The following is a 7,500-nucleotide window of genomic DNA, read 5'->3' on the forward strand; positions in this document are numbered from 1 at the left end:
TGTGTGTGTGTGTGTGTGTGTGTGTGTATACGAAGTGCTCCTTTTTCAGTTTCCGTCTAATAAATCCACTTACAGTGCTTCAGTCGGCCTGAGGCTACAGTAGAAGACACTTGCCCAAGGTTCCACGCAGTGGGACTGAACCCAGAACCATGTGGTTGGGAAGCAAGCTTCCTGCCACACTTTTAGTAGAAGCAATTATAACTGTCCTAGATTATAACTGTCCTAGGCCTTACACTCTGAGACTTTTGGTTGTTTTCCAAAGTGAAAGCGATGATGGAACAAGACGTGGCAAGAGTCTTGGACTCCTTTACATCGGAAGACCTTCATGGGACCTTCACGAGGTGGCTGGAGCGCTGTAACAAGTATATCCAAATCAGTGGATCCTATTCTAATGGAGTTTAGAATTTTGTCCTTCTTTGAAATTAATAAATACCTCCCTAAAAGAGTCTCGAAACATCCAAATGATATACATATCTACTGCGTACTCGCTCTCATTCACACACAACTAAACTCCCTACAAAGGTACATAGAAGTCCACTTTCAAATACGTATGTATAAATATACTCTCGTGTTAAAAACAGACACCTCGTACACACTCGCACACTCACACAAACGCGCACACACAAGCTCTTGCACACCAAAGTGTGCATACATATGCTCACACATAAACCAACCCTCCATCATATAAAGACACGGCGAAAAATACATTCAAACATGCTTTTGTGCAGTGACACTCACAGAAACGTATACGCACATATAAACACTGATATTCAGATGCATTGCACACACACGCTCAAACGCACGCACTTACACAAGGAGACATACAGAGATATCCGTGCACCCGCAAGTGATTCCGTGAAAATGAAAGCTGATAGTTGCGTTTAATAGTGAACTTGTTACCAATTTGAATATTACCTGTCAGGATCGCTTACAAAATTACCTAAACGATTTCGAAGGAAATTTATTTGATATTTTCATAATTACGATAAAATATATTTGATATTTTGATAAATTGCATAAGGTATGGTAGGGGGTGAACGAATCGGTCTAATGGTGGAAAAATATATCTTGCAATTTGTCATTAAGCTAAGGCGACAGGATGCTAGAATCATTAGCACGCCAAGGAAAATGCTTAGTGGTATTTCACCCGCCTTTCGTTCTCAGTTCAGTTCCCTCCCTCCAACTTGCTAGCGTTGTACTAAAATTTGAAGTCATTATGTCGTGAAGCGAAGGTAACACGATGGCAGTTTATTTAGAACGTCGGAAAAAATGCTTTGCATCAGTTTCTTTGGCTTTACGTTCTGAGTTCAAATTCTGCCATGATCAACAGTCCCGTTCACCCTCTGGGGATCATTTTATCCAGGGAGAATGCTATGTTTCATAGGGTCTTTAAAAGCATTACCAACATTTGAACAAAATACTTAATGGTTAATATCCATTACTTAAAATTATTGCCAGATTGTAAGATGCATTAAATAAAATAGGAGAAAGATTATGAAATTTCGTGAAGTGTCTACAATTTAAATTTAAAGAAACATCTTAAATTTATTTATTTTTCAACGTGATGTTGTAACTGTAAGATTGCAGATTTCTTCTAAGAAATATTAGCTTTATCAGGTCAGAATTTTTAAATTCAAATTCTTGTCATATATCTGTGATAATTTGTCATTACATAAATCTCTAAACTAATCCTCTTCTGACTTTACACTACGTTATTTATGCAGCATTATTAATATTAGACGACAGAAAGGAAATATAGTGAATACAACGAAGTTAATTTAGATGTATACTATCATTACCCTATGTTCATTTATATAATTTTATTGAAGGAATTATCTCCCCTGGATACATTCTGTGACATCACACCATTTTGCAAGTAGATTACCCTCGAATAACAAGCACAAATATAATATATTGTTATATATTTCTTCGATTCCTTTTGTCTATACTTTATTGTTATTTTTCCTTTATATCGATCATACTTCCTTTAAATCTTATATCCTGTTTGCTATTTTCTTTTTCTCTTCAACGCTTTGATCTTTTTTTTTTCTACTTATACCTTTTCTACTTTGATTTGTGCTTTCGCCTTTTATTTTCTCCTCATATATCTTATTTTCCTTTCTCTATCATTATTTAAATTTACCGGCTTTCCTTTGATTCTTTCTTTATAGTGAATACACTTTTTTTTTCATCGCACACTTCTTTGTTCCTATTTTCTCTCCAAGTATTATATTCGCCATTCATATATATATATATATATATATATATATATATATATATATATATATATATATATATATATATATATATATATATATATATATATATACATATATATATATATGTGTATATATATACATATACATACATATACATATATATTTATATGTCTGTGTGTATGTATATATGTGTATATGTATAAGTACATATGTATACATATATGTATGTATATTTGTATAATTATATGTGGGTGTTTACGTGTGTGCATGTGTGTGTGTGTGTGTGTGTGTGTGTGTGTGTGTGTGTGTGTTTCTTTATTCGTGGTAAGTATATATTTGAGAATGAATGCGCTCGTGTGAGGTAACAACTGTTTCAAACTCATGATTCTATATATATACTGCTGACCTTATATATATAGGCACCAGCAATCAGTCGATCAATAGATATATTTATGTGCGTGTGTTTGTGAGTGTGTATAGAAGTTCGAACTCTCCATTGAAGGGTGTTATTTTATTATCATTATTATTATTATTATCGCATCCACCTTCGTATTTACGAAATAAGAACAACCACCAATCGCCATAGCGTTTACATCATATCCACTGAAGAGAAAATACCTCGGCCGTATAAGCCTAACAGCATAAAATCTTTAAGTATGGATTTAAAATACTACCTTCTGGTTGCAAAAAAATGGAAGGGTTGCAAAAACAAACAAAAACAACTATATGTTTCTACAGAGAGAAACCACAAGCCTAAATCGATCACGCTTATGATTTCAAACAAAACCCAATCTCACCACATGCCAAATATATTTCTTACGTTCATTTATTTTATATATATATATATATATATACCTGTACGTTTTTCTTGCTATCTTTCTTTGTTGCTTTATTCATTTCTTTGGGTAATGTTGCTCGAATTGCTTTAGTGTATTACAGTTATTCTGTATTTCTTTTATCCGAAGCTTCTTCTTTCGTTATATATATATATATATATATATATATATATATATATATATATATATATATATATATAGGTGTTTATCTCTTTAGATTTCTTCCTTACGTCTCTTTCAGTTCTTTTATTATTAATATCATGGCCTTTTCCTCAATCGTATTCGTGTTACGCTTTTTTATTACTGAATAAAACGCTACGATTTATAAGGGTTAAGATTATCGCAAGAACTGAGAAATCTATCACTCTTTGACTTTTAATTCACAATGCTTCCCAAACAATCGTTTAACAATAAAACAAAATATATCGCCAATGTTTATTTTCAATGATTATTCGCCTTTTATAGATAATATTGATATATTGACAAGCTGAAGACTATATAATGCAAACGTACACATATACACTCACATGTATATTTCTATAGTTGTCTATATTTATATTAAGTTTCGATTAATTTTGATGGGTGTATGGTAGAATATCTTGCAGGATGTCAATCTATACCTCTGTCTATCTAACTGTCTATTTATCTCTCTCCACCTCTCTGTCTGGCTCTCCGTCTCTGTGTCCCTCCCCCGTCTCTCTCTGTATATATATATACGTATATATATATATATATATATATATATATATATATATATATATATATATATATATATATATATATATATATATATATATATATATATATATATATATATATATTTAACGTACAGTATAAAGATACTAAATGGTAGTAGTTGTCATATGTATATATGTGTATACATATATATATATATATATATATATATATATATATATGTGTGTGTGTGTGTGTGTGTGTGTGTGTGTGTGTGTGTATGTATGTATGTATATATATATATATTGCATGTATATGTTCTATATATATACACACACATTATATATATACGCACTATATATGTATGAACATTATATTATATATATATATGTATACCTATGGATCTATATACACATTTTCTATGTATATGTGTGCGTGTATACGTGTCTGTGTGTGTGTGGTTGTGTGTGTATAAAGTGAGAGATAACGAGTACGTTTATATTCAAATATTTTGTGTCTAGAGACTAGTTTATTTTCCTGTATCTACGTAAACATTTATGTAAATATATACATATATACATTTGAGCGTACACACACACACATATCTTAATGCATATATAAGCATATATATATATATATATATATATATACGAATGTATACATGTGTGTATATATATATATATATATATATATATATATATACAAGTGCTTGTTTGTTTGTGCGCGTGTGTGTGTGTGTGTGTTTGTTTGTATACGTATGCTTATTATATATGTATATGGATGGATGGTTGATTGCATGCATATATGTATGCCTGTATGTATGTATGGTTTCATGTGGCGGTGTTAAAGCGAACATACTTTATACTTTATATTTTAATAGTACAAATTCTAAGAGCCAGAGTATGTTTAACGATCCAACTCTAGGTGTGTCTTTTGCATGGCTGCATTAATTGATGGACGAGAGAACATTAATACACATAAACACACACATACATACACACACGTATATATAAAGATATACATAAATGTACATATATATATATATATATATATATATATATATATATATATATATATATATATATATATATATATATATAACATACTTTGCATTGCTCTATATTTAATATATGACCTAGATACTAGTCATTGTTGCTTATACCGCGACTCAGTTACTCACCTGTTTGTTTTTTGTTTTTGTTGTTTTTGTTTTATCACTTACGCTTCTAAAATGCGTGACATCAAGTTTTTCTGGACAAACACACACAAGTATTCATGATTGATATCTATGTCCAAGAAAGGCCAAACGAGAAACACTATTTATTACGCGGTTGCCTGGGTTATGTATACATTTATCACTTTTTCATTATATGCACCCACATAAAGATATATATTTAGTTACCCTTCTCAAAAATACCATAAATACAGGTTGTTGTAAATATTTTATGCAGATATACTTAAGAAAACGTATGGCATTATGTCCACAAACACACATTAATATTTTATATACATACATAAATATGGATTAGACAGATGCATACATAGAGATAGGTAGATACATACATTCATGGATATATGCCTATCTTGACAGATAGGTATGCACATATATATATATATATATATATATATATATATATATATATATGAATATACACGTACACACGTATATATATACATACATATACATATATATATATGAATATACACATACATATATATATATATATATATACATACATATATATGTGCTTGTAGAAGGATGAAAAGGAACACACGAGTTGATATGTATAAGGAAACCTAGAAAAGGTCAGCAGCAGTAGCAGTTCTACCTCGTGTTATTTTCCTTATATACATACATACATACATACATATATATATATATATATATATATATATATATATATATATATATATATATATATATATATATATATATATATATATATATATATATATGTATATATATATATATATATATATATATATATATATATATATATATATATATATATATATATATACATATATATATACATATATATATACACACATATATATACATATATATATATATGTGTGTGTGTGTGTGTGTATTTATATTTACATATACATATATATATATGTATATATATATGTGTGCATATATATATGTATATATTTATATGTACACACACACACACACGCATTAGACTATATATATCTATATATTTATATGCATATATATCTGTGCGTGTATGCTTGTTTGTCTGTGTGTGTTTGTGTTTGTGTGTGTGTATTTACTTGTGACGAGGCATAAATATCTGCACATCTACGGTTACAAATACTTACAAGCACATATTTCCAGGAAGTTACACTTTTCAGCATCCACTGAAAGATTCTTGATCCTTGCATCGTAATTAGTCACGTTCTGAACTACACGTGGCTTTCTGGAACTCCAATAAAGGGGAGAAATTCTTTCTCGAATTTCATCCTAGATTTTTTTGTAAAAGATTAACATAATACAACTCTGTGATCCTAGATTCATATTTACGATAAAGATAAGACACAGGATGATAAAGACTAGAATGCTTTTGAATGGAACACCCTCTATAATTTCTCCTGTTGCTCAATATCTGCAGCAAGCTATTAACGTAGATCCCTACACAAGCAATGCAGGTTGTTTACGCAAATGGAAAACTGGCTGAAAAGCAAATCCATTATCCATTTGGCACACAAAGGCGATCTAACCAATTTGCTATAGATGTACGAACTCTACCTCTGTATGATAACATCTTCGCTTGCATTACACTGTTGCGAGTCAAAACGGCATAGCTAAAGTGTTGCACTGTTTTTTTTTTGTTTTTTTTTCCTTATATCTATTGTAATGTAACAGCGATCGCCAACCATCTCACTTTGATCAATTGTTTTTCGCTAGCTTGGTTTAATCCTGCCTTTTCTTCCACGTTCAACTTGGAATCTTCAGTGTTAAGGTATTCGTAATTTATACACCTTCCTCAGAAATCTTCGAAGATTAGGAGCACTTAATAATAAATGAAAAATCTATATAATAATTTACTTGTTCGTTCGCCTGTTATACATTAGTGTCTTAGAGAGTGGAGGTAGAATAAGAGTTGGGGTAAGAGAGAGAAAGCGAGAGAGAAATGAAGGAGGAAGAGTGAAAGAAATAGAGAAAGGTGATTAATATTAATAGATATAGCCAAATATACACGTGATCAGCTGAAGGTACAGGCGGAGAACGGGAGAAAAAGAGGCCGAGAGAAAAAGGAGATAGGTGTGTTGATGACGATCTGTGGGGTGCGGAAGAAATGCTTATTACGTGGTGAAAAGGTTAGCTGAAAGGAAAAGCAGATAGGGGGGATGTGCAGAGAGACAGAAATATAGCGGTTGTGGCGATGGTGGTATGTTGTTACTGAAAAGTATCTTTTTATTGAATTACTTATTTTATAGCGACCATTGCATACGCATAAGTGCAATTATTTGTCGTCTGCCTGCTTAAAAAAATTAATATTTGGATTAATTAGCCTCAGCTCTGGCTTCACAAGAAACACTGTCGCAAACTTCCCGACAAAGAATGCGCAGACATAGAACACGGATCAAAGAGGAACAGCGAGAAAACGTAATAAAAAAGGGGGAACGGAAACGCGGGGAGATGAATGTAAACAAACGTCAAGAATTTTTTTTTTTTTTTTTTAAGCTAGACTTTGAACTCTATAAAAATGCAAATAATCTTTTTTGTCCTAAATCGGCTCTATTAAGTTTTTCTATTCCGC

The 7,500-nt window shown here is 31.0% G+C and overlaps 1 long non-coding RNA gene across 2 annotated transcripts in view; it reads left to right on the forward strand.

Annotated features, from left to right (window-relative positions):
• LOC149133164 (uncharacterized) overlaps positions 1–7,500 on the forward strand; it is a 59,045-nt gene that overhangs the window by 17,677 nt on the left and 33,868 nt on the right. The window lies entirely within an intron of this gene.

This window comes from Octopus bimaculoides, chromosome 11 (genome assembly GCF_046866305.1).
Source record: "Octopus bimaculoides isolate indiv1 chromosome 11, ASM4686630v1, whole genome shotgun sequence".
NCBI classification, from domain to species: Eukaryota; Metazoa; Mollusca; class Cephalopoda; order Octopoda; family Octopodidae; genus Octopus; species Octopus bimaculoides.